Source organism: Chiloscyllium punctatum, chromosome 32 (genome assembly GCF_047496795.1).
Source record: "Chiloscyllium punctatum isolate Juve2018m chromosome 32, sChiPun1.3, whole genome shotgun sequence".
Taxonomy (NCBI): Eukaryota; Metazoa; Chordata; class Chondrichthyes; order Orectolobiformes; family Hemiscylliidae; genus Chiloscyllium; species Chiloscyllium punctatum.
This window is the reverse complement of record NC_092770.1, coordinates 53,330,230-53,356,526: the sequence shown is the minus strand read 5'-3', so window position 1 is coordinate 53,356,526 and position 26,297 is coordinate 53,330,230. Positions and strand designations below refer to the sequence as shown.

Below are 26,297 nucleotides of genomic sequence, written 5' to 3'. Positions count from 1 at the left end.
CCTTGACTATCAAAACTCTAATTCAGCATTGGGTGAATTAAATGACCCAGCTTTCACTATTTTCTGGGCAACAAAAATGTCACAGATGCTATATAGATTTAAATTCACCTCCTCAAGGGCTGTTAGGGATCAGCAATATAAGCTTGTTTTGCCAGTGATGCCAACATGCCATGGAAGAATAAAGGCAACTATTGCGGTTGGAGTATATGCTGAGTATCAATGGTTCCACAGATGCTGAATTTCATCTTGGGCCATACACAAGGGGCCATCTTCCAAGCAGAATATCAACAAACTATTCATTTGTATAGAACATCCTGACTGAGTTAGGCTCTATACTACTCTAGTCCACATGTCTATTAGCTGTCATTGGATAATGACCCCATGAAGAAACTTTGCCTGAGTTCTCCCATCCTAAGCTCAGGGAACTGAAGCCAGTGCAAGCACCTTTCCAATTTTCTGATATAGTTTCCCTTCAATAAGGGACCCAGTTATAAAATAAAATGCCTAAACACTTTTATTTTGAGGACAGAAAAGTGCCAGAGATTCTGCCTCATATTTGTTCCCACTATCACAAAATTCCATAATGCCATGCAATTTGCTATGTAGTATTTTATCCTTGCGAAGACATACATGTTTGCTTTTCCATTGCACCCGACTTTTTCTGAGGAACATTTCTAAGCACTGTACACAAATTAAATTTTGAAATTTTGAAATGGCCTGTTAATTTGCATTTGGAGCATTAAGTGAAGCAAGAATATTGGCCAGATGAACAGAAGACCTCCTTGTTCTTCCACAAATGGTGCCTTGGGATCTTTTACATCCACCTAAACATGCACAAGGAGTTTTGGTTTAAGGTCCCATCCAAAGGACAGCACCTCTGACAATAAAGAACCCCCTCAGTACTGCAGTGAAATGAAAATTCAGATTATGCACTCCAATACTGGAGGCTGGCTTTAATCCACAAGCTTTTAACTCAGCCAAACTGCTACTTGATTAAAAGAATCGTCTTTGGCAAACCTTTTCTTTCCCACAAGCCTTTTTCTTCTCCCTTTAAAGACAGATTATAATATGTTTATGTGACTGGTGAAGCAATGAAAAGCATGTCAAGTTAAAGGCTCATTAAGTCCCTCTAGACTTAATTCAGAATAAATTGCTACTTTAATAACTGAAGGACCAATGAACAGGACTGAAATATGAGTACTTAGAAGCAGATTTATTAACTTGTTTTAAAATTTTATTTTCACTTGCAGGCAATAGAAGTGTCAGAAGATAAAGCACAGCAACACGAATAATGAACATAACACCTAAATATTTCTACTGTTCAGGTCAATTTGTTATTGTTCTCAAAATTTACAGAATGATCCATCATGTCAAATAACTTCCCCATTCTTGAAACCTGCTCTTTTAAAGCTTCCACAGTTGAATAAAGAACAATACTTCCATGGCTTGGCATTAACTTAACTTCGAGATTCTGTTGACATAAATTTTGTTAAACATTATCTTGAAAATGTTAGTTAGAAACTATCAACCCAATATTTTGGCTGTGAATGAAAGTGTCACTGATAAACAAGAAACTAACCATCAAATCATATTCCATATAAATATTTTTACCTTTTAAGCACATTTAAGCATTAATTATATCAATTCAGCCAATATAGTTACATTTTTAAGAAACAAAGTGCCTTTATATAGATCAGCAGTATTTCTCAGAATTTCTGAAATGATTGCTTCTCATGCTACAGTCAGTATTGAAGAAATGGATGCTTAGTATTCATGCTCACAGCTACCCATAGACATTCTGTAAGCTTAGGAGTAGCAACCTGTTCTCATTTGGCTATGGATGCTGCAGGGTGCAATGTGGAGATGGCGAATGTTTGTGAGCAGAAAAAGCTTTTCAACTGATCAGATCGAAAACATCTGACAGAGCTATGCAAAATCTGAACCAGTACTTAGAATATTTAACTGTAAAATCACGTGCAGAAAATTAAATAAAGTGCAGAATCACCAGTGATGAGCTCAGAGATGGGAACGGAAAGGAAGCAATTAAATAGGACACTGGAGTACCCAAACCCCACAGTCTCCCTGGCTCAGTCAGTACTAAATAGACATGGGAAGCTCCATGTCATTTAGATCATAGAGTCCCTACAGTGTTGGAAGCAGACTATTCAGCCCATCATGTCCACAACAACCCTCCAAAGAGTATCCCACCCAGACCCACCCCCTACCCTATCACTGTAACCCTGCATTTCCCTTGGCTAATCTACCCAACCTGAACATGACTGGACACTATGGGCAATTTAGCATGGTCAATCCACCTGACCTGCACATTTTAAGTCTGTTGGAGGAAACTGGAGCAAACCCCATACTAGACACGGGGAAACATGCAAGCTCCACACAGACAGTCACCTGAGATGGGAATTGACCTGGGTATCTGGAGCTGTGAGGCAGCATTGCTAACCACTGAACCACCATGCCGCCTAATGTTTTAAACAACCCACTAGAGATATTATGTCTGGAGCAGGTAGGACTTGAACCAGGCCTCTTGATTTAGAGGTAGGGACACTATCACTGAACTTCAAGAACTCCCACCCCCATGTTGCTTCACACTCTGCCAGTAAATGAGGCTCTTAAATAGCCAATTAGTGACCACATAAAGACCTCATCCTGAGACCACTGACACTAACCCAGCTCAGTCATCATAGGGCATGCATGGCAGGACGCAGTCAATTGGGTTTGAGGGTTTGGTTAGTGATGTGGGTGGGATCCTTCAATCAATGGCACTCAGTGCCCATTGGTGGAAATAGACATCAGGAAGGGCAGGTGGCATTGAACATCAATACCTGCCCTTGCTGCCAACCACCCACCTCCACAAACCCCTTTGCACAAAACTACTTCCCCCCTTCCCCATATTATCCAACTACGGCAGTGGTCACTCCACCATTCTCAGCACCACTGCCAATCACCAAGTGTTAGCGGGCTCTGAATGTGCCCAGCTCATGGTGGCAGAGATCTGGCATTTACATCTGGCAGAGATTTTCCAGCACATCCAAATACCTCATCTACTGTGTCCGTTATTCTGGATGTGGTCTCCTCTACATCAGGGTGACAGAACGCCAACTCGTGGAGCATTTCAGGGAAACATCTCCGGGACATTACCACCCAACAACACACAGCCCTGTGGATGATCACTTCAACTCCCCCTCCCATTCCCCCAAAGATATGCAAGTCCTGGGCCTCCTCCACCACCAAATCCAAATCCAATTCCAGCTTCTTCCAACAACTGGAGGAAGAATGCCTCATCCTCTGCCTCGGGACCCTTTAACACACAACATCAACATTGACTTTATTAGTTTCTGAATCTCCCCCCTCCCCATCTCATCCCAGATTCAACCTTCCAGCTTGGCACCACCCTCTTGACCTGTCCATTCTGTCATCTTCCTTCCCATCTATCCGCTCTATCCACCCCACCAACCTATCACTATCACCCCCCACCTGCATCCACCTTTCCACCTACCTTACTGGTAAAATTAAATTGGCAATGGCAGTGAGAGACTTATAACTGCATTAAAATTTACTATACCTGAAGCACTGGCGTGTTTAACAGGTATCCAAACTAATAACTATAGAAAATATATTTGTATGGAGTTCATTGTCAAATCTATTAGTGAAGTATTGGTTGATTGCATTAATTTTGCAACTGTGCTTTTGCATGTCTTTTTCAGGGAATTGCATAACCAGTGAGACAGAAGCACCCACCACTGCTGGCAGGCAGGGAAGAATTAGTGCCCTGCATTGTGGGAAGGGACGTGGAGGTAATGCTGGATGGGCCATTGTACTGGCCTCTTCTCCAGGACCCATAGACTAGGTCACCACACTAGAGGATGCAGCCTGCTTTGTGCAGTCTTAGCCATCCAGTAGAATGGACAGCGATGAAGGACATTTGATGTCCTTCTCCATTCAGCCAGTGAAAGCACCACTATCTTCTCTCCTCACGGTTTATATTGAGAGGATTCTATCTCTGGCTATCCTGACCAGCTGACTGTGTCCAAGCCTCCAGAATGGTATTGGAGGTTGCCCTTGACTTACCGTGTCAGGTAGACCCCCACCTTCCACCATTCCCCCCCTCCTCCATCCCGATCAAAAGAATTCTCCATATCTTGACTGAGTCCTTCGGATAAGTATGTCATGCTTCTTGGCTCTGGGTCTGCACTAGATGGTAAGACAAGCCTGAAGTAATATGAACTAGTAGCTCTGGCTGAGAGGACAAAGTGCAAGAAGACAAGACAGGAATACTGTGAGCATGTAGGTAGGCTCACAATGACTGGTCCAATGAGAGAAAGCAGAGACCCTGAGATGCAGTCTAGTCCAGTCCATGAGCTGGGTGTGTATCCCTCAGCACTCCCTGTCCTTGCTGCAGCATTACAATGAGAATTGTCAGTGCACCCTGAAGTGCAACATTGAAGTGGAGATGTACCATGAGAGTTCTTGGACTCTGGCACATATCAGATGCCAATGTCGATGTGGCTGGTACCCATGGAGATGTTGGTGCCCGATATCTAACGTGCAGGTGTTCCTGAGCAAGTGGAAGATTTGAAATCGACAGCTACCTGATCTGATTTTCATGCTGGGAATTCTCAACAACTAGCTTGTTTGGTGTGTTTCGGACTTAGGAAGTTGAATACCAATGAGGCAATTGCAGCATTAATGAGATGTTTAACAGGTTAAAATTGCCCTTAATTGGCAACTCACTGCTGCCCAGTGAGGATCTCACCTGGCCCTTCAGTCAATGCATTAAAGATGCAGCAAGTGTCTCCCAATATTGAGATAGGCTTCGCTGAATGACTTGTCTAGTCCTGTCACAAATCTCACCTTAGCTCACATCGTTCAGACCCCAATAAGATTCCGCCAAGACTGTGCAATATTTTGTCCTAAAACATGACATGCACTATGGCAATACTCATATGAACCAGTACATCAAACTAACAAAAAAGAAATTGTTATTTGAGCTATTTTCTCAGTTCACAGTCTTGCAAGTAATTAATCTGTATTTGGATCCTCATGGAGAAACAAGATAAATGTGTCCCTTTATTTAGAACAGAAAATAACGTTAATTAAAGTCATGAGAATCCTAATCTGCAGAGAGGTTAACGATTTCCAAGCTTTGAAGTTATTTAATAAATCACAATCCATCATCATTATTGTCACACTTGATTTGTTTTTAAAATTATACTAATAAGGGAATTTTATTCAGATGCTATGAGATTGGCAGAAGACCAGTCAGAAAGATTAGAGCACAAATTTTAATTTAGCATTTTTAACATGAAATTAAATAAACTGGGTTTGTTTATTGTACACATCATATTTGGAAACCATTTTGAACCATGTATAGAGCTGATCTTATCATGGTTATATTGTATATTGCTAGAAATTGGAAAACTCAATTGAATTGAGGAGAGTGGAGTATATCTTTGTGCTGCAATGCGAGTCTGAGTGATTATTTTCTTTGATAGAAAGTCAGTTGACTCACTGCCACCCTTTTTGCAGTAGCAAACAATGTTAAATGAAGTAAATACAACTAATGATCTTATTAATGTAGAGTACAGTAGTTTGATTCTATTTATGTGGCATTATAAAATCCACATCTGTGGAGTAGAATTAGGACTAATAACTTCTGTACATGTCTTGAATATAAGCACCTCTTTGACTTGTTTCCTACTTACTGTTATCTTCTTAGTATTCTTCAATTCTCATAATGATTATCAGTGCCACAAGCTCTCTTCCTTAGTTGCATTAACACTGTGGAATAAACGTTCTCTATTCCTGGGTGCTTAGTTATTTTGAACTCTTGACTATCCCCTCTATTTCAAAGTCAGTGGTTACCTGAGGTAATATATGATTTTTGGAGGGCATGTGGTACAGGGTCTTCCTTTCTGAAAATTTGGAGAAATATGAGCAAACTAATAAATAACTCTACAACCCATTCACTCAACAAACAGCTAAAAGAACTGTGCACAACCTGCATTCTAGGAAATATTTTAAAATAAATTTTCTTTCTTCACTAATGTTTGAAATATCAATATATAAAAGACATTCAACCTACTTAATGCAATTGTTATTCAAATCTTAACTGAGTACCAACATTGAATTTAACAGATAGGGTTGGGGAGTCCAAAACTAGAGGGCATAGGTTAAGGGTGAGAGGGGAAAGATTTACAAGAGACCTAAGGAGCAACTTTGTCAAGTCTAAACACTATATGCCCACTTTGGTGCAATGTGTGTATTTCAATCTAATTTATTTAGAACTTCTAATTCTCAATTTTGTGGGAGTCATTAAAGGAGCAAGTTTCAAAAAGTCTGAAATCTTAAACAGCATTGTTAATGAACTTTAAGATATCTGTCTCAACACAAACCTTAATCTTTATGTTATGTGTTACATGAGCTAATATAGAGGAAAGCAAAGAGACTAGATCATACTGGCAAGGGTGTTTGACACGAATGGCAATGTCAGATAGAGTGATAAAAATAAAAAAATGTTTTAAGATGAACCTTGAAACTTACATTTCCCCTGGTGTAGGTGAGTGAAACTAATTGGAAATATTCACAGAAATCAGTTCTGCTGAATCTTGGCCCTTCTAGCACTCCATTTAATTTTTCTACTTCAAATTCTAAATATTGAGCAAAACAGTCACAAATTTATAGCTGTGCAAACAAATTCCAGCAGAATCCACCAGAATGACTCATGGCACCAGGTTAACTGTCTGATTCAGCACCCAGAGTCGAATGCAGAGGTGAATTTAAGGAGGTTGTGAAAATTTATAATAGCCCAGACTTTTTTGACTAATAATTGTTTTTGCAGTGTAGATGGGTGTTGCTCATTGGGAATCCCTAATGTAGGGAATTGCCTGGTAAATTGAAGATTCTGGTAGGCTGTTTCCCACTGCCTGAAACCTTCTAAAAGTAAACATTTAAATTGGAGATTCCTCTTCAGTTAATAGTTTCTCGAGAATAATTAGACAATTAAAAATATAATGTATTAAGTCTAACCTAAGCAGATATGATTTTCTTTCAATTTACCACACACTCCCCTAAAAGCTGCCCAGACTCCTTACATAGCCCAGACCCTGACCTGACACCACCCATCTGTCTGCCTAGGACTTGTCAGGTGAGGGGCATGGGGAGGTGTTTTCAAAGTTTAGAAAGGAATTCACCAGGGTTGGAGGGTTTGAACTGTATGGACAGGCTGAATAGGCTGGGACTATTTTCCCTGGAGTGTCGGAGGCTCAGGGGTGACCTTTTATAGAGGTTTATAAAATCATGAGGGGCATGGATAGGATGAATAGACAAGGTCTTTTTTTACCAGCGTAGAGGGGTCCAAAACTAGAGGGCATAGGTTTAAGGTGGGAAGGGTAAGATTTAAAAGGGACCCAAGAAGCAACTTGTTCACACAGAAGATGGTGCTGCCAGAGGAGGTGTTGAAGGCTGCTACAATCACAACATTTAAAAGGCATCTGGATGGGTTTATGATTAGGAAAGATTTAGGCAGATGTGGGCCAACGGGACTAGATTAATTTAGGATATTGGGTTAGTATGGATGAGTTGGACCAAAGGGTCTGTTTCCATGCTATACAACTGAATGCCTCTGTAAGTCATAGGGAGAACAATGCAACAGAATGGGAAACAAGGGCAACATAGTGGCTCTGGGAAATCACTATCTGCCCTATGTCCAAATCAGCAATACACAGAAATTAGAGCAAGGGTTCCCAGCCCCCACCTGACAGGCTGCCACACACATCCACCAATCAAGTTGCCTCTTATTTATCCTGCCTGAAGTTGGGATAATTGTAGCCCAGGCAGGAAAAGATCCCTAATTGAAGAAACACTATGGACTTCAATTGACAGTGAGTCAAAATGTTATAGCTTGGGCCCAGAAATGAATTTGGGTGGAGGCTGAAAGGTAGCAGGGTCCTAAACCACCCCACCTCACTAAGTTGCCTTCAATCCACCTTCAGATCCACCATCTCCACGACCACAAGATTCCACCCTATCTCTCACATCTACACAAAAGTATCTGGAAATTTCAGCACTTTGACTATGAGCTAGTTTACATTTCTAGAGAGATTCAGAGGTACCAAATGCTTTGCTGATATTTTGTGTGGGTATTTTTAATCAGCTAGTTCAGGGATGTTATCACACGCCAGTGGGAATTGAACCCAGGCCTCCTGGTTCAGAGAGAGGGACACTATTTCTGCACCATAAGAATCTTAGCATCTGGTACTTTATGTGAGCACCAATAGTGAACTTGCATCTGCTGCTCAGGTACGTTAAACAATTCTGATCTCACCTGATATCCACACTTCCAACGTTCAAGGAGAAGTTTGCAACCAGGAGCAAAGGACTCCAGTTGATTTTCCTCTTCTGATAACAGAGGAAACAAAGTTAACTGAAGCTCCCTCATCACTGCCCCAGAAGATAGATCAAACAAGGATTTTAAATCCCTATAAGTCTCTGTTATATACTGAATACATTCACAGAGTCTTCGGGAAAATCATTGGAATATGACTATCTTGTCTGTGTTGCTGATCATAACCTACAGTGACACTACTTCCACAGCAGCTTTAAGAGGCATCAATGAAGATAGGTTTTTAAGACAGGGACAAATGGGCATTATCCTTTCAGGTTGTTGGCCAATCATTTGTGCAGCTCATTTCTGCTATTGTTGTGTTGGACAAACTTGGACGATGATGGAAAGAAAATTTGCCCTTGTATTTATTGGTTTGTGATCTAAGACACACAGTATCTTACTTAAAATTATTGTGATGAAAGGTCACTAACCTTTCTCTACCAACAGATTTTGCCAGACTTACTGAGTATTTCTAGTATATTCAGTTTACATTTCACATTTTCAGCATTCACAGATTTTATGTTATGAGCCATTATGTTTCTGCTCAAATGATTAATAACTCCGCTGAATACCACTCACCATTAAGTTGACCACGATACGTTAATGTGTTGAAAACAAACCAAGGTTTACAGCACTATCCTTTTTTTTAATGCAGCCATTTATTTCTCCATACAGCACAGAGGTTAAGCGACAATTTGATAGAGGGTCCAAAGTCGGGAGGGGTTTGATTAAGAAATAATGAGAAATTATTTCCAGTAGCAAATGAATCAGCGACCAGATGGCACAGATTTAAGAGAATTAGCATAGCAACCGAAGGAGCATGGGGGGAAAAAAAAGAGCAGAAATTGCTGGAGAAACTCAGCAGGTCTGCAGGATCTGTGAAGAGAAAGCAGAGTTAACATTTCAGGTCCAGTGATCCTTCTTCAGTTACTGCCAGACCTGCTGAGTTTCTCCAGAAACTTCTGTTTTTGTTTCAGATTTCCAGCATCCACAGTTCTTCGTTTCTTTTTGTTTGGTGCCACATAGGCACTAGGACATGAAGGTTAAAAAGAACCAGTCATGACAAAAATTGAATACACAATGGGAAAAAAGGTGTTTGCGACAATGTGCAGAAGTGGGGGTATAATTGACTCCATCTCTGAAGGTTTGGTCGTGGAATGCAACAACACGAGGCCCTTTAAAAAGAGACAACTTTACATATAGCCCATACACTGTACAGGGTATACAAGGGCACCTCGATTATCCGAATACCAATTATCCAAAACTCAGACTATCTGAAGGAGATCTCAAGGTCCCGGTAGAAACATTACATCAAAGACGTATTTCCAACAGTGATCGTGTCTTTTGTTTCCAGTGATTAGACAGGCACCGTCTCCAAATGACTGACCTCCTGCCTCTCTCTCTCTCTCTCTCTCTCTCTCTCTCTCTCTCTCTCCCACACTTTCCCTGGAGTTCTACACAGGGGTGAACCCTAAACCCCCCTTCCCCAGATAATCTGACCAACATTGTCCCGTACAGGGCAGAGGTGGAACCTGTCAAAAAGTTGCAGTAAAAGGTTGTGTGTGTTTGTTTTCTGTTTGAAGACTCACCCCCACAGAGGTAGCAGCAGCAACAGTCTTGTCGTTGGGAGCTGTTGGACGAGGAGTGCAATGCTGGACGGGGTTGGGGGTCTGGCAGGGTGCAATGTTGGATGGGGTTGGGAGCATGCGAGGGTGGCGGTGTTGGACGCGATTGGGGACGGGCGGGGGGGCTATGTTGGAGGCAGGGTCCCACACGGTGTGTGCTTCTGCAGTGTCCTGAATGGGGACAGACTTTCAAAATTCAGAGCCCCAGAGGAAAGGCATTGATCAATTAACCGAATAATCAATTATCTGAACAAAATAGTGCCCGCCCATCTCAATCAGATAATCGAGGTTCCCCTGTAGACCAGTGATATCCTTAATTCCTGGTCATCCTCATGTACACCTCCCTGAGGATCTCCTTGTCCCAGACATTTCTGCAAATCTAAAAACTTCTTTAGATGAGTGCCAAGTATCGTGTACTACAGAAATAAAAGTTCTGGGAGTTGTATATTATATCTTAGATAGACAGTTCGAGATAGGGAGGTACTCCTATGGGAATCTGTGAGGAAATTAGAAGAATAAAAAAGTTAGGAGAGGTTCCAGCTTTGGGGGGAACAAATAAAGATGTCAAAATAGGAAAGGAGAATGCCTAGAAAAAGTGATTAAAAAATGCTTCAGTGGAAATACCTAACTCAATTTCTGCAAGTTAAAAGCAAAACTAACTGCAGTAATTGAAATATCTAAGGAATCCTCAGAAAATGGGAATCAGGAAAGGAAACAGGTATTAAAACTGTTTACAAAGAGAGCATCGTTTCTACAACTTTACGAAAAAGGGAAAGGTGATCTGGATAGTCATGAAAAACATTTTTTCGGATATCAATAAATCAGACCACTGGATGTTTTGAATGTTTTATCTCAAAAGAAAAGGTATTTCCTTTTGCTTAAAGTCAAGGGGGAATGACAAGGCTTCGAAGACTGTGCAGCAGAAATTTACTGGTGTAAAACTTCAGGTGGTTAGAAAGAGCAGAAAAGCTCTTCTTAAAGCAGAGACAATGATTGGGAGATTTGATAGCGATGTGCAAAATTATAACAATTTTTGGTAAAACGGATAGAAAGAAATTGTAGTGCAGAAAGGTCAATATGTAAAGGACACAGATTTAAAGATAACAGGCTAAATAAAAACAGAAACAACACAAACAAAATAAATTTACTGATCAAATTGTAATGACCTGGAATGTACTGCTTGAACGAATGGAGAAAAATGTAATGAGGTCAACCAGATGAACCTCATAGAGTATGAGTTCTCTGATTGGGGCTGTTAACCTGGGAGCCCTGGCTGACAGATAGCACAGGAGTGTCAGAGGCTCTGCTCACTCCGAGACCTGGTTCTGAAGGAGCTGAATGAGTCAAGGACTCTCCATGTGAAAATAAGGGTGACTTGGTGATGGAATACCAGCCTCTGTGGAAAGATTAGTCTATTTATGAAAGAGATTTTAAGAGTGAGACTAAAAAGTGAAACGGATTCATGGAATACATGGAAAATATTTAGCAATTAGGAAACAGCAAGGAGAGGAATTAACTGGATAGTTCTTTCAAAGAGCCAGAATTAGCACAATGAAGTGAATGGCCTCATTTGGCACTGTGTGGTCCTATGAGTAATTATTTGGGCTGCTTCATGAAGTCTGGTTCAACAAGTTGTGCCAGTTCGTACCTTTAATGATATTTGCAATTCTGGGGAGTAGCTTGGGTAAAAGTATAAAACCTGAAAAGATATGAACAATATAATTTCTGGAGAAAATACTATTTTTTGAATGGGAATTTTAATGTAGGGTTAATGTTGAGATTCACTTCTGTAAGGGAGAAATGAAAGAGACCTGAAAAACATGAAATTGAGTTGTTGGTATAGTTGTCTGTCACAATCATATTCTGGATTGTTCTTTCGCCATTTTCAAGCCAGGTAGCCATCAACATCTTTTCCATCGCACAGACATCACTTTACAAGGCAACATTTTTCTTTTTTATGCTTTGCAGTGGTGCTAAGTCTTCCCCTGTGCCCAATCTTGGCTCATCTCAAGTTACAAATTAACCCTTTCTCCATGTGTTTACTTCCAAGTGTGCACTACAAATTTCAGTCATGAACGTTGAAGTTACTTCACTGAACCAAGTCTTATATTCATGATCTATTATGGGCTGTGTCATCATACATCATACAGTCAGATCATTTAAATTCTTTTTAAACCAACTTTCAGCTTTTATAATTTTTATAACACTGCTAACCTGCTAATAGGCTGCAATAAATATCATTATCAGCCTTCTCAGTATAGCAGTAAATGGTCAGCTTTTTCAATTCATTCATCAATGGCAAACTGGCACATATAGGTTTTTCACAGAACCCCACAGACCTCATCAGTACCATGTAGAAATCCAGTGATGGACTACCATGAAGACCCCATGCATTGAGGCAACCATAGCCAGAGTTAATATGGACTGTTTCGGTTATTTACATGATCAAAGAAATAGCAACATAATTTTCATGCCGTTGAATGTTTTAATGGGAAATTATGTAAATACTGGGATATAGGAAAGTGGCTCAGGGAAAAGGAGATCAGGATTGGCCTTATTGGTATCATGCAGGAGGTTGCTGAGGGCCACTGACTGAAATAGCATGAGATCAAGTACTACACACAGCTAAAGGAAGCTAGGGCAGAGTTGAGGGAGGAGCAAGTTACTGCAGATGCTGGAATCTCTACTGGAAACAACAAACACTGGAGATCACAATGAATCAAATAGCATCCATGGAGAGAGAGCAACCTAATATTTTGACTTTAGATGATATTTCTTCAGAGCTGAAGTGAGGTGTGGAGGGGACAGCATGAATGCTGTAGTTTGGTGGTGAGCCTGTAGTGCGCTGTAGGTGGGTGTAGGGGGTGCTGCAGATAAATGGGGGTAGTGGGGGCAGGGTGGTGAAGAGTGGGATAGGTAAATACAGGTAGAGGGTATGACCTGGTTGGTCAATGGGAGGAATTATCTGCAGCTTCTCCCTACACCCACACCCAGTCCTGAAGAAAGGTTACAGTCGATATGTTGACTTCTCCAACTCCTGATGCTGCCTGGCTTGCTGTGTTCTTCCAGCCTCCTGCTTGTCTACCTTGGATTCCAGAATCTGCAGTTGTTTTGCCTCTAAGGACAGCAACTGGCTGACCATGGTCAGGAAGCAGTTGCCAGTATTCTGGCAATAATGCAAAGCACACCAGATAGCACAGATTCATCTTGGGCCACTTGAAATTTTAGAAATAGGCTGAGATACTGTGTACAGAGGTTGCACATCTCGCAGGCAGCTCTCCAGAAAGTTGATCAGGGAGGCTGCTACACCTCAAGAGGAACTTACAATCTTCATGGCTCTATGCTTAAACCTATGCCTCAATAACTTAAGAGGGTAATAATGGACATAGCATCAGGATGTGGAACAGGTTTGGAGTGGAAATAGGGACCAAATGTACCTGGGGATAGGTTTATTGAAAGCAGAGGTAAGGGTTATCAAGCTAACAGAGATAGGCCATTAGCTATCTCGTGATGGATAGGAGGCCAGACCATCTGAGTTATAATTAGACTGATAACATTATACAGTGAAAAATTAAGAATTAATTTATTATAGCAAATATTTCAAAGACTACATTTCAGATCTCTGGAGCTTGGTCTTTCCAGGTCTTAAATGCTGCAACATAATCTGGAACACTGACAGAAGCTCAATATATTTATTATATATATAAGTGTTCTTTGCAGTTTGGCTTGAAGAAGTAGAAACTTTCAGGATAGCAACTTTTAATTAAATATACAACCTGCTCCATGTCACCACAATAACTTGAAATCGATTTCATTCTCCATTGTAGCACTTCAATCCCCGCACACATACACTCAATGTAGCTGAGCCTGAAATTGGTGTTTTCTCCATTTTGTCAAGTTGTCATTCAGTCTCACTCAAGGAGTTTTCTCCTGTCAAAACAAAATTGAGCAATTTTGGCATTTTATTATTCCCCAAAAAAACTAATCATGAAACAAATATTTGTTCACTACTAAAACTATAGAAGCATAGGGCTCATGCAGATGTTTACATTTCAAAATATGACTGAGAAAAAAAACACATTTTGTCAAAGCTTTACATCTTGCACATATCAGTACAATTTGCAAATGTCATGGCCTAAGTGCAGGAAGAGAATCCCAAAGAAAATTATGTTTACTTCTATATTTCTGTGTCAAACTTGTTTTTATTTTTAAAATGCACAACATTTCTAGATCATAAACAGGTTAATCACATGATTGTATTTTTAGAAGCTTCCAAATCCCTACATTACATGGAGGTTCTAGTTAAATCTAATACAAAGGGCTTGGTGTTGAGCACTCTGCTTTCAACCAGCTCTGGACAGAGGAAAACATCAAAATTCATCAGGCTAAAACAAGCAATAATGCTCTTACAGTTATTTCATCACCTTTCAAAGGAAACTCTGATGGTAAAGCTACACCATTAGTTTAGCATCAAAAAAAAAATGAACAAAGAAATGGCAGACAGATTGAGTACATGTTTTGGTCTATCTTTTCAAAAGAAAACATAAGTTATTTCCTAGAAATGTGAGAGAACCAAGGGGTCTAGTGAGAGGAAAGAATTGAAGAAAATCAGTATAAATAAAAACTAATGATAATCTGCATCCCTGAGTATTAAAGGATGTTGGGTCTGAACATATTATAGGCATTGGTGGTTAGCTTCTAAAATACTATAGAGTGTGGAGCTATTCCTACAGATTGGTGGGTGGCAAATGTAGCTGCACTATTTAAAAAATATAAGGGGGAGAGAAAAACACAGAGAATTCCAGACCAGTTAGCCTAACATCAATACTAGAGAAAATGCTAGAATCTGGTATAAAGGACATGATTATGGAACACTTGGAAAATGTTAACAGAATTCATCAAAGCCAGCAGGGGCTTATGAAAGGGAAATTATGCAGAACTAATCTTCTGGAGCTTTTCTGAGGATGTAACTGGAAGAACAAATAAGGGACAATCAGTACATGTGGTGTATTCAGATTTGAAGAAGGTTATGGTAAGTCCCACATAAGAGCTAATGACACAAATTTCAGTGGGATAGTGAGTTGTGAACAGGATGTGAGGAAGCTTCAAGGGTGATCCAGACAGTTTCAGTGTGTGGGCAAACACGTGGTGCATGCAATATAATATGAAAAAATGTGAAGTTATACATTTCGGTGTGAAAAACCCTGAAAGGCAGAGTATATTAGCTTTTATTGGTAGACAGATTGAGTTTCAGAGCCATGAGGTCATGTTGCAGCTGTACAAAACTCTGGTGCAGCCACACTTGAAGTGTTGCGTACAGTTCTGGTCACCGCATTATAGGAAGGATGCAGAAGCATTGGAAAGGGTACAGAGGAGATTTACCAGGATGTTGCCTGGTATGGAGGGAAGGCCTTATGAGGCAAAGATGAGGGACTTGAGGCTGTTTTTATTAGAGAGAACAAGGTTAAGAGGTGACTTAATAGAGGCATACAAGATAATCAGAGGATTACATAGGGTGGACAGTGAGAACCTTTTTCCTCGCATGGTGATGGCTAGCATAAGGGGACATAGCTTTAAATTGAGGAGTGATAGATATAGGACCGAAATCAGAGGTAGGTTCTTTACTCAGAGAGTAGTAAGGGTGTGAAATGCCCTGCCTGCAACACTAGTGGATTTGACAACATAAGAAGAAATCTTGGTGTCCTTGTACAAGAGCCAATGAAAGTAAACAGGCACACACAGCAAATGATTAGGAAGGCAAACAGTATGTCACCCTTCATTGCAAGAAGATTTGGGTTTAGAAGTAGGAATCTGAACAGATCATATTCAATCAACATGTATTTTGCATGTGAGATTGAATTTCCTGAGTTATTGAACCTGCCACTGTTCTCACCCTGACTTTCGTCAGCTGAATTCCTGCCTGACGATCCACAATTTAACCCCAGTTGCATGATTCCATTTTGTTTTTGTTGCTACCCCAGAATGTGACTTTCCATCTTCAATCCCTTTTCCAGACCTCATGAACCTTGAGAGGATGCCAAGATCATAGATAGCTGGAGTGGTAGCCCATCTCCACAGCAAGCAGAACACCTCTGCATCTCACAAGATGTTGGAGATGCAGTTTTGACAATTTCAGTCTGTTCCCAAGGCAAACATTTTCGGGTGGATCTCTAGATTGCACATTTAATATTATGTGTCTACGTGTAAGTTGGCTACCCATTTGTTCATGTGTTGAACAAAGAGCGTGTGTATAACATTACAAAAGCAAAATACATGTGACTCCAGACCACAGCCACGTGCTTAATTTTTAAAGTGCTGTCTGGCACTTGGTGCTGGCCTAGCCCACATCTCCTAAATGAATAATAAAAATCTTAATATTTTCCAATTCAGATGAAATATTATCAACCTGCAAGGTAATATCTTTCTATATTTACAGATACAGCATGGCCTGCTATGGATTTCCAGGAATCAGAACATCACAGGAATGAACTCAAGATCTATTTTGTCCTCCCACTCATCTGCTGATTTCTTGCTCTTTTCCATGACATCTGCTTGATTGTTGTCTCTTTTGACTATGGAGCCTCCTTAAATTTATCATTGATTTCCTAAAAAGAAAACGTGACATGATTTTAACATTTCTACTGTTTACCACGCTCTTTTTGAAGTATTTGTATGAGTATTCACTGTATTTTCTCTGCATTTTTAAAAACTTTCTTGTTAACATTCAGAAAAAAGCCCATCTTTAAAACTTAAGATTATAAAGTTGCAGCAGCAATTCAGACTACAGAGGTGAACTTAGAATTGCTTATCTACATGCTACTGGTGTGGTTTCTCTTCTATAGCCTATGAAGTGATGGGAACCAATTTCCAAATAGCTTTAGTTCACTGTGCACTACATATCCCAATGGCAACTAACATGAAAAACAGTGAATAAACCTCATCATTGTTGTGTTGTTTCCAGCCTGGAAGCATACAACATTTTCTTGGCACTTACGGTGTGGTTGTACATTTTTTTTGGGAGAGACACAATGTGAAAAGATTACTTCTGCTGCTAGACTTCTTTTTGATAAAATGAGAATCCCTGTAACTGGATTTTCTCAGAACAAACATGCTTGCAGTTCTTCTGAATGCTGCCAGCACAAATAGCTCAGCACCAGTGAGTTTGGCACATTAACACTGTGAATCTATCATAGGGCTGGTTCAGCGATTACCACACAGGACCTCTTCACAAGATAGCAGTTTGGAATTCTTTATTAGAGGTGAGATTTCAATGTTCTTTTGAATCTGTTTTTTGAAATGTTGGATTTTGTTTAATCACAAAATTAAATATGAAGATCTGATGACAAAATCAACATGCAAGATTCCTGTCTCTCTAGACAGATTGATATTGACAAAACTGAACTGGTTGGATAAACAACACATATGGTAGATCTGTGCATTATTTTTCATGCAACTAAAGTGCAGAAAGGAAAATCTAATACGGAAACCACACAACAGCAAACATACCCTGCCTTATGTTGTTACTATTGAGGCTAAAGGTTTCAATCTGTTTCATGTGGAGATTCCAATATGCTTATGTCCAACCACATGTATGAAGTTATGTGGTTGGCGGAGTTTTGACTGCGGGTTCTGAAGCTTGAACAGCAGCTGGTTCCTCAACAGTACATCCACAAACTTGAGAACTATGTCAGTAGTATGATTTTGGAGGTGGTCATTCAGTGCTTAATATCTGTCCTTGGGAAAATGTTAGTTTATTGTAAAGGATGTAACACACAACATCAACAGAGTCAGCACAGTCTCATGAAGGAGAAATCATATCTGACAAATTTATTACAGTTCTTTAAGGAGGTAAAAAGCAGGGTCGATAAAGAGGAACCAATAGCTGTAACATATTTTGATTTCCAAAAGGTATTTGATAAGGTACCACACATAAGGTTACATAATAAGATGAGCCCATGATATTGGGGCAGTACATTAACATGGTCAGAGGTTTGCGTAACTAATATAATTCAGAGTGAGGTTTAAGTGGGCTATTCTCAGTGCCACTGGGATCAGAACTAGGGTCACAATCATTTACAATATATATTAATGGCTTGGGAGACGGATCTGCAAATGATGCAAAGTTTGCAAATGGCACAAAAATAGGTGGAAGGCAAATGGTCTACCAAGGAATATGGACATATTAAGGAAGCAGGCAAAAGCTGGCAGATGGAATATACTGTGAGAAAACCTGAGAGTATGCACTTCGGCAGGAAGAATAAAAGACTACAGAAATGATGGTGAGAAGTTCAGAACATATATGTTCCAGAAAGAAACAGAACGGACTCCCAAATATAGATGTTAAAGGGTGAAAAAGGCAAATAAAGAAATTTTGTGTCAAATACAGATGGCTCAGTAGTACAGAAAATGTAAGGTTGTTTTGAATTTACGGGAGTGAATTTAAAACATTGGAAAGTTGAAAAACAAAGAACATGAAAATAAACATGAAAAGAACATGAACAAGTGGGTGGCATGGTGGCTCAGTGGTTAGCACTGTTGCCTCACAGCGCCAGGGTCCCAGGTTCGATTCCAGCCATGGGCGACTGTCTGTGTGGAGTTTGCACATTCTCCCCGTGTCTGCGTGGGTTTCCTCCGGGTGCTCCGGTTTCCTCCCACAGTCACAAAGATGTGCAGGTCAGGTGAATTGGCCATGCTAAATTGCCCGTAGTGTTAGGTTAGGGGTATGGGTGGGTTGTGCTTCGGCGGGTCGGTGTGGACTTATTGGGCCGAAGGGCCTGTTTCCACACTGTAAGTAATCTAATCTAATCTAAGTAAACCAAAGGAATCCAAAAATGTTTTATAATTAGAAATAGAGCAGCTGAAACTAAGGAGAGAGTAGGGTCAATTGGAAGCAACAAGTTCATTTGAGTGTAATGGTGAAGGACATGAACATGGTCTGAATGAATACTTGGTATCTGATTTTAAACAAATGGGGGATTATACAGAGATTGTGGTTAAGGAGAAGAATATGCAGTATTGCACAGTTAAAACATTGTGAGAGAGAGAACATGAAGGGGTATAACATATTTGAAATAGATAGGTTGCCCAACCTGAATGAAATGTATGTCAGGCTGCTAAGAAAAGCAAGAGTGAAAATAATAGAGGTTTGACCATCATTTTCAAATTCTTTCTGTATACAGAGGAACCTTGATTATCCAACGGACTTGGATGGGGAGTATTTCATTTGGGTAATCGAATTCCAGATAATCAAATTCTGGATAACATAGTTTAGCTGAGCATCAGGACTTTGTGATTTTGCTGGATAATCTGATATTCGGATAATTGAATGCCGGATAATCGAGGTTCCTTTGTATATGGTGCTGGAGGATTTCCAATGTATCATTATTAAAAATGGGGGGAAAACACAAAGTAATTTCAGGTCATTCTGCCTAAATTCAATGATGGGAAAAAACGTAGTTTACACTATACTTTCAAATATATTCATAACATTTTAATGTGTACAGATTAATCAAAGACAGTCAGCATGGATTTAATAAGGGAAGATCTTGTCACAGTGACTCTTGAACCTTTTATGATTGTAATGTGGAGAGTTGGTGTGGTAGCCGACTTGATGCAATGTACATAACCTTTTGTGATGATTTTGACAAGGTGCCACATGGAAGAATGGTCAGAAAAGAAAGCCCATACATACCAGATGGCTGAATTATTTGATTGATAGAAATATAAGCAAAGCAACATGGAAAATAAAGTCTGGAGTAGGTGACTTGATGCTGTGAGTCTACTCCACCATTCCATAGGAATATAACTGCTCATCCAAATCAGTATCCAGCTCCCATTTTCTCCCCAAATCCTTTGATGCCTTTAGCCCGAAGAACTATATCTAACATCTTCTTGAAAACATTCAATGTTCTGACCTTAACCACTTCTGTGGCAGCGAATTCCATAGCTCACCACTCTCTGGATGAAGACATTTCTCCTCATCTCAGTCCTGAGAGGCCTACCCTGTACGTTTAAAGTGTGACCCCTGTTTCAGAACTCCCAGTCATTGGGAACATCCTTCAAGTGTTTACCTTGTCTAGTCCTGTTAACATTTTATAGGTTTCTATGGGAATCCCCCTCACACTTCAGTGAATATTGTCTTTAATCTAGTCTCTCTTCAGTCGGTCCTGTCATCTCCAGTAAGGTAAAAGTGAAGTCACCATAGTCTGAGAAGATTGAACTCTTGTTAGAGAGAGAGATAACTGGTGGTGAATTTAATCTGAGGATCACCATGTTTCAGGTGAGAAGGTGAGGTTGAGAAAATAGGACCTTCGTGATAACTTCAGCTGGTGTAGAAATTGAATCCATGCTGTTGGCATCACTCCACATCACAGACCAGCTATCCAGCCAATGGGGTTAACTGACCCCTTGCCATCCCAGGATTCCTGATGAAGGGCTTTTGCCCGAAACGTCGATTATCCTGCTCCTCGGATGCTGCCTGACCTGCTGTGCTTTTCCAGCACCACTCTGATCTAAACCCCCATCCCAGGAATCAGTCTGCTAATTCTTCATTCATAGCCAGCACATCCTTCCTCAGGTAATGAGACCTGGTGTCATCTCACCTCGGCACGCTACAGTTGCAGCAAGTTATCCCTGCTCATGTCTTCAAATCCTCTTGCAATGAAGGGCAGCATTCCATTCACTTTCTTCACTATCTGCTGCTCCTGCACGCTTACTTTCAGCGAATAGTGTACAAGGACACCTCAGTCTCATTGCACCTCCCCATTCACAATCTATTGCCATTCAGATGACAATCTGTCTTTTTGCTACAAAAGTGGATAACCTCACAGTTATCCACTTCATATTTTATTCACAAAGTATTTGCCCACTCACTTAATTTGTCCACATTGCACTGAAACATCCCTGCTTCCCCCTCACAGTTCACCTTTCCACCCAGTTTTGCGTCATCTGTGAACTTGGAGATGTTACTTTTCATTTCCTCATCTAACCATTAATATATCTTGCAAAAATCTGGGTCCAAGTACTGGGTCCAAGATCCACTTATTCCCATTGTTTGTTTCCTGTCTGTCAACTAGTTCTCTATCCATTGTCAGTTTACCACCACAATTCCATGAGTTTTAGCTTTTCATGCTAGTCTCATATGGAACCTTATCAAAAGCCCACTGCAAGTCCATTTAAACTACATCTGAGGATCAAAAATTTTAATTTAGGCTGTTGTCAGAAGCAACAAGTATATGTAGATTTTTATTAACCACAAAATGGCTTTTCAATTTAAAATAACACAAAATGTTAACCAACAAAATGGCTGCAAGTAAGATTTGACTCTGTGAACTTGAACTGATGCTTTGCTAAGTTGGTTGTATTTAGAGATAAGAGAGAACAATGGATTTTTCATTATATGAATCATAAGACAATGATTTGGCATTCGAACTAACCTTGCACTGCTAGCATGAGATGGTGAACTACGTTAATTAAGAACCCTTTCCCAGGAAATATCATTAGATTAACCTGCTGTAAATCATGTCACCTTATTACATGTGATTGGTGTTTTCTTGTAATTAAGGCTGTACTATCTCTTAAAAAGACATACAAATAATGTGTAATTTTCGACTGTAATTGCGCCATTTCTCCACGGAACACAGAAGCTTTTAACCTCCGTGTTGCCGCACAAGTCTGTGCCAGGCTGCCTTAATTTATTAAACTGATAACCTTGCTTTAAACAGACCATACTCCTAGTGATTCTTTTGACTGATCCCAAGACCGAGAGGCCCTTGCAAGGGGGTCTAGATCATCAGATCCACTGACTCTCCCATGGCAATTCTACCAGATACATCCTTAAAAAATTCCAGTAGATTCTTTAAGCATAGCTCTGTCCAAACTTATATTTTTCATGTTCTCTGTTATTAAATCTTTCATAATGGACCCATCATTTTCCCCACTAGCAATGCCAGGCTAACCAATCTGTAATTCCCTGTTTTCTCTCTACCTCCCTTTTTAAATAGTAGGGTTACATTAACTTCTCTTGAATTCATATGAACTGTTTCAGAGCATCTTAAACGATGACCACCAATGCACCCACTATTTCCTCAAGTACTCTGGAATGTAGATTATGAGCCTTAACTCCCATCAATTTCCATCGCACCATTCCCTACTAATACTGATTTACTTCACTTCCTCCATCTCACTAGACTGTGTTTCTCAACATTTTTGGGATGTAATTTGCATCCTCTTTGTGAAGACAGAATCAAAAAAATATATACATTTAGTCTGCCATTTCTTTGTTCCACATTATAATTTCCTTTGTTTTCGGATTGGTTATCTCTTCAGCCTTCTTAAAGGGCTCAGTATATTCAATTTTTGGAGGCTTTGTTGACACAAGCAGATAATAATAGAATTTCATTACACATGTTTCACTTAGCTCCAACTTTCTTAATGGATTCAACTCTCTAGGGTATTGTTTACACAGCTATAATTGGTAGTTTTTTGAGCTTTGAATAACTTTATATTTCCTTAAAGTGTTTCTAAACACCTGCTTGTTTGTTTTGATGAGATTAAGAAGTATTTAGAGGACCTTCCCTAAGTATGGATTGACAGTTAGCATTAATTGACAGCTTTATGAGTTGTTAAATTTGACTTCTTTTTAACAGGAATTTGAAAGTTTATTTGCTTCTTTTATCAGCTGTCTGGGAGCTGATTATAAAGCTCACTGGTTCTGTATTTAGTGAATATTGAAAGACTGCTGAGCAGATGTAAGGACATTGAAGCAATAAACCACAGGGGTCTATACACACATTAGCACCCAATTCTCCATGCTCTAGAATGAAGAAGAGCACATTCTCCATTTTTAGAAAGTACTCTAATACATCTGAACTCCATCACAAATTTAATGACCCATGTGGTGGGAAAAGCATGTACTTTCTTTGTGCAATGGCCATTCAAGAACAAATTGGACTACAGGGTATTTTTAAAAAGGGATTAAATGGTTTCCAAATTAATCATATCGTTAGGTTCCAAGAAACGTCCCTCTGGTCTTGTATTGCCTTGGGGATGAACACCTAATAAGGAAAGAGTAAATTGAAAGTTATTTGTACTTGGGTTGTTTTTTAGCTTATGATTTTCCACATGTCAGTCAAGAAAACCAAGACTTCATGTGAAAAATAAAACAGGAAAAGTTATTTTCAAATGGAACTGTTTTCTAATTAACAATCATATCCACCAGATTTCTTTCTGTTTTGTATTCAAGGCGATTCCTTTCATTTAAATATTATCAATGTACAGAGAAACCATAATATAATGCTGCTTATATTACTTGCTCACTTGTCTACTAATGACAAAGACCTATTATCAATTATTGCATGAAAATGTCTGGGATTTTCTCATTCATAGGTCATTGGAGTTGTGACAGTGTTTGGATGCAGTAAAGTGCTTTCTCTGAATTGTATCACAATCAAAAAGTGGCTACAACTGTTAACTTTGATCACTCGTCATTCCACAAAACAAAGTCAATTATGTTGGGATTCCTTGTCATTTTCTTCCTGCTTCCTGTTCAACACTACTGAAGCTTTGAGATTTTACACTTTTTGAGGATCCAATGGATAGTCCTGGAAACCTTGAATGGTTTACTGATGTTTGTGACTGACTTAAAATAATACAGTCTGTTTTTCTACTTTTGGCTGCAGTGGAAGTCATTTGTCTTTCAGGAACTATTCTGTAAGGTGTCCTATGACCATTTTAAAGCCAAATTAGATTTTTTAAACAAAATATTTAATATTATAACTGTGTATTCATGACATCTTTCTAAAGGTCTCTGACTCCAGTCTAAGCATCCCAAATAGTCCAGGACTTTCCTGAGGAGGGGACTACCTCCATCAAATTTGCAGAGGGTATGAAATCCCACCCTTCCAATGGAAGAGGCAAGAGCAGGGTCACTGACTGTGGTGTCACTCCTCACATCTTTATGGCAGGGCCAAAACAATCCCACAAGGAGGGAATGCGGGCCAGAATTCTTGGAGTTGTGTTCTGCCAAGTCTTTTTAAAACTCTCCACCATCATTCAGACACAGATGGAGACATAAGAATCCAGGATGTTGTCCTCAAAGTTTTATTAAAAGACTTGTCACGTCAAGAGAGATAGAAGGAAGACAATATAACACTTACATCAGTGTACCAATATGCTATTAACATTGGCATCATTAACCAGTGTGTATCATGGATTGAATTATTCTTCCTCTCTATACATCTGAAATCCTCATCATTGAATTATGATCATGCATTCCTCTTGCTGAGTGAGACTCAGGTGGCAAAAACCTTGGTTTAAATGTACTCAGATTGATAGAACAAAAGGTTTTCCATCTGATTGCCATAATGATTCTACATGAGATAGGTCTGTACATCTTAATCCTAGCCCTCATGAATCCAAATGGTCGTTATTCCCGAAAGGAAACCTCAGTTAGCAGGTCGAGAAGGATTCTGTAGAACTATTAACCTATATTTGCATCTCAAGCTCCATAAGCTCACCTTATTTTAAAATAAGTACCAATAGCAAAATCATAAAATAGCTGGCTGAAATCTGTACAGCTTCAAAATTCTTCCTTCAACCATGATCAATGGTGAATATTAAGACATTGCTTTTGCAGTTCTTAACTCCAAGCAGCTGATAGTGTCCTGGGAAATCAAGCCAAGGTTTATATTTAAAGTTTGAACTAAAAGATATATTGCTCAGGCAAATTGTTGGGGTTTTATTCTACAGATGGTCCAAGAGCAGTATAATAAGGGTAAAGAAAGAAAATATCATGACTGACTTTATTACAAAATGTACCTTACAATACCTTCAGAAATCAAGCAAAATGGAACCACGCAAGCAAATGTACAGCCTTCAGACAATGATGGCTTAAATTTGAAGCCCAGAAAAAGAGCAGAATGAAACCAATTTCTCCCTGGAGCATTTTTTAAGCTTGAAAAGAATTAACCAGCACAGCAGTATAATATTCTAAGAATGAAATACTACAATGTTATGAAATGTATGAAGCCAAATTACTCTGTGTAGTTCATTTTGATTTACAGGGACTTTTTTTTTAAACCGTGCAATTTAGTGCATTTTCAATGAATGGAAGACAATAACAAACAGGTCAAAATGCCAGACTGAAGACAAAACTGCATGTCTAATTACATTTTTTTTATACATACACAGTTTAGTTAATTAGTGCCATCAGTAAGGAGCAGGTTTTTCTCATAAAACTGGCTGCAAATCCCACCAATGTGCCTCTGTTATGATGATATGAGATCAAGGCTTTCACAAACGAGAACAAACATTTGCTGAACATTTTAGATAAAATGCTCATTTAAAAGTCCTGTTTCTGCACATATTTCTAACAATTAGGGAGGTGTACTTGTGAAACCCAGCTCCTATGAACAGGACTAGACCATTGAACCCCTCGAACCAACTCTACATTTCTGTTAGAACATGGTGAATCTGCCTTACTTCCATATTCCTTAACTCCCTTCCCCGAAGTAAATCTATTAACCTCAGTTTTGAAATTTTAACATTGACCTAGCTTCTAATTTTTTTAGAGATGTAGCAAATAGGAACAGGAGTTCCAATCACCCAACCCACATTAGAAGTGGTATCAACTCAACTGATTTAAAACAAACCAGTCCCTACAGTTAATGTAAGGTCATTAAATAGCTGAAAGCACTAGGAATTAAATGTTTCTTTCACCCATCGTCAATGAGGAAAAAAACCAGGCCTCAATTACTCTGTTCCCAATTCCAAATGCAAACAGCAGGGTGCTAATACCATTCACACACTGCAGTTAATCTCAGCGTGAATCACTACAAGTACGTTTGAGCAGAATTTCTTACCCTTATGCTAAAATGCATCTGTGCGAGAATCGTAGCTGTAATTATCTGCTGCCATAGAACAAATTTCTTTGGTTTGTTGCCTGTAATTTATTTGAGAAATACCAGTTCTCAGTGAACATCACAGCAATTGGATCAGACTAGGAATTTTTCTGAATTGGAAAATTCTAATTAACATTCAAGAGCAGCAGCCAGCAAGTTTGCACACTTGGATAGAATTGAAGGTCCAATTTATCTAATTGTTTGTATTGAGCTGTGTGCGTTAATAATCAGTGGGAATCAGATCCTGAGGAAATGGCCCCTGTTGATAGCATCTCGAACCAGCCAGTAATGTGGAGTGTTTTAAGAAAAGGTTATAAAATATTTCTACTGTTGAAAAGATACTTTCTTGGTGCACAATACATTGATCATATC

At 39.5% G+C, this 26,297-nt stretch overlaps 2 long non-coding RNA genes across 2 annotated transcripts in view; one reads left to right on the top strand and one right to left on the bottom strand.

The window, feature by feature from the left end:
- LOC140458185 (uncharacterized) overlaps nucleotides 1–16,507 on the top strand; it is an 86,453-nt gene extending 69,946 nt beyond the window's left edge. Inside the window, exon 3 of the long non-coding RNA XR_011953449.1 lies at nucleotides 16,463–16,507. This is a non-coding gene — a long non-coding RNA (uncharacterized lncRNA). The remainder of the gene's footprint in view (nucleotides 1–16,462) is intronic.
- Nucleotides 13,745–25,976, bottom strand: LOC140458184 (uncharacterized). The gene is made up of 3 exons (XR_011953448.1): nucleotides 25,887–25,976; nucleotides 16,433–16,631; nucleotides 13,745–13,956 (listed from the first exon to the last, which is right to left on the bottom strand). It is a non-coding gene; the product is annotated as an uncharacterized lncRNA (long non-coding RNA).
- Between the last annotated feature and the right edge of the window lie 321 nt (nucleotides 25,977–26,297).